At 42.1% G+C, this 2,430-nt stretch overlaps 1 long non-coding RNA gene across 1 annotated transcript in view; it reads right to left on the bottom strand.

Moving 5' to 3' along the window:
- LOC106941966 (uncharacterized) overlaps positions 1 to 2,381 on the bottom strand; it is an 11,273-nt gene extending 8,892 nt beyond the window's left edge. The window contains exons 1-2 of the long non-coding RNA XR_001423505.1: positions 2,357 to 2,381; positions 2,063 to 2,126 (exon numbers count right to left, since the gene is read on the bottom strand). This is a non-coding gene — a long non-coding RNA (uncharacterized LOC106941966). The remainder of the gene's footprint in view (positions 1 to 2,062; positions 2,127 to 2,356) is intronic.
- Positions 2,382 to 2,430: the final 49 nt, after the last annotated feature.

Genomic DNA, 2,430 nt, shown 5'->3' with positions numbered 1-2,430 from the left:
CTCTGAGGACATGTCCTCTGACTGGATGAAGGTCCAACATGTTGGACTGGTTCCATCTGAAATGTGTCCCATGTCTCCACTGAACAGAGACACTGTTGTCTCTGCTGTGTCCAACCAGCAGCAGGTGGACAGAATGTCCTCAGTGAGGACAGCAGGAAGCTGCAGACTGTCCCCAGCAGCTGTTGGACTCTGTGTCCCCGTCTGTTCTGAACAGATGGGGACACTGCTCTGCTCTGCTTTCTCATCTTCATCACTCATTACATCACATTGACCTTTGACCTTCTGATCAGCCAATCATCACTATTGATCAGAACCAATCAGCTGATTGGAAAAATACATTTAAACCACTGACCTTTGACCTGGAGCTGAATGTCTTTCTCCATCAGGACGTTTCCGTCTCCGCTGTAGACTCTGCAGATGTAGGTGTTACTGTCTCTCTCTCTGGGTCGTCTCAGAGTCAGACTGAGGTTTTTATTCTCCAGCAGGTTTTCATCCATGTTGGTTCTGGTTCTGTAGCGCTGGTGCTGTTCTCCAGGCTGATCAGAACCGTTCTGATACACATGGACCTTCTTGTCTCTGCTGTCCATCCACTCCACTCTAATGTCTCCATCCAGACTCTCTGTGGTTCTGCAGGACAGCAGGACAGACTCCACCCCTGATTCCACCTCCACCTGTTCTTGGGCTGAGAGACAACAGAGGACAAGATGAGTTGGACAGACAGCAGCAGCTCTGAGGACATGTCCTCTGACTGGATGAAGGTCCAACATGTTGGACTGGTTCCATCTGAAATGTGTCCCATGTCTCCACTGAACAGAGACACTGCACGGCAAATTTGAAAGTGTTCCATCAACTCCTACAGAGTTAAATTCAACACTTTCAAAGTGTCTATATAGGTCTACTCTGGATAGTGTAGAAGTTACACTTTTGAAAGTGTTATTTGTGATATAGTTGAATCAACACTCACAGTAGCTGAAATCAAATACACTTCAGTGTTAATCTACCCAAAAACTAGTGCATATTGTTAAAAGTTAACACTATGAATGTGTTAACCCAACACAGAACGGTGTAAAATACATATTAACATAGAAATCTGAGTTTTAAAAGTCTACTGGCAAGGTATGATGTGGCGGTGCAGGGGTTAAGCACAGCCCACATATGGAGGCTGTAGTTTTCAATGCGGCTGTCGTGGGTTCGCTTCCCGGTCTTCCCCTTCTCTCATTACCCACTTTTATCAATTTACTACCAAATAAAAGCCACTAGAGCAAATAAAACCTTTTCCCCCCCCAGAAACTACTGGCCATCAATGATCTCCAAATTCATTTTAAGACAGTAGATTCTACAAAAACACCACCACCAGTTGCAGAATATAATCTACTTTTATTTCAAAACATCAAACAGCACTGACAGCAATATACAACAAAGGTCATACATTCATTGCACTTTGCACTGAAGGTGAAGTGTGCTTTGAAAGTTCATTGGAAGCGGCCATGGATGGTCTTGTGATTACTGATGGTGAAGTGTCTTTGGTGCTGCTCTTGTTTTCGCCAACATGAAGGAGGAAGACTTCCAGCCTGGAAGGAAAAACAAGAAATATAGCAGAAACATNAGGATAATAAATAAATATTTTAAAAAGAAGTGTGAACAAAACTAATCAGACTCACCTGTGTGTGTCACCATCATATTCATTCAAATTACTCTGCCCACCTGGTTTACAAGATAAAGCATAAAAAAAGTCAGAAATAATTACTAAAGAAATTAGTCAGCTTATAGAAAAAAAATTTGGACAGCATTAAAAGTCGTGCCAACCTGTCTGAAGAAATGTGTTGGAGTCATCATAACAGGCTTCAGTCACCAACATGACACACCAACAAAGAAAAAAGATTTTGGCAGTTTTTAGATGTGCCACAGATACAAAACACCAGAGTCAAATGGCTCAATTGCCTCCTCATTGTGTAGCTATGTTCTCCAGAGTCCTGCTAATCACCTAATTATTGTATTCAGGTGTGGTGCAGCAGCGGCACATCTAAATGTTGCAGGACAGTGGTCCTCCAGGACAGACTACAGGCTTAGATCAAGCCAACGGTCCACCACAGCCACTCTCCCATTTTGTAGTCTACAGCCAAAAACTTAAAGAAAACGACCTCCACAGCTAAATAATGTTAACTCAAATGGCCTCCAGATTTTCCTGACAGTTTCAAAGTTAGGTTAAGATAATAAACAGTTGTATATACCGTGATATCCAAACAAATAAACATACATTAAGCAAACTATGTATATGAATCAATACTCATGTAAACGGAAAAATAATGCCTCCATAAAAAATAGTCAAATGTGATAATTTTAACATGAAACTTACCTTGTTACAATAAACTCCAGACAAGACGCCATACTGCTGCCTCCGCTCCTCAGGCAAACATGTGACGCAGTAGC

The sequence above is a fragment of the Poecilia latipinna genome, unplaced genomic scaffold (assembly GCF_001443285.1).
Source record: "Poecilia latipinna isolate Pla-1442-1.1 unplaced genomic scaffold, P_latipinna-1.0 Scaffold3958, whole genome shotgun sequence".
Classification (NCBI taxonomy): Eukaryota; Metazoa; Chordata; class Actinopteri; order Cyprinodontiformes; family Poeciliidae; genus Poecilia; species Poecilia latipinna.
The sequence above is the reverse complement of the archived record's forward strand: the minus strand, read 5'-3'. Positions and strand labels throughout refer to the sequence as shown.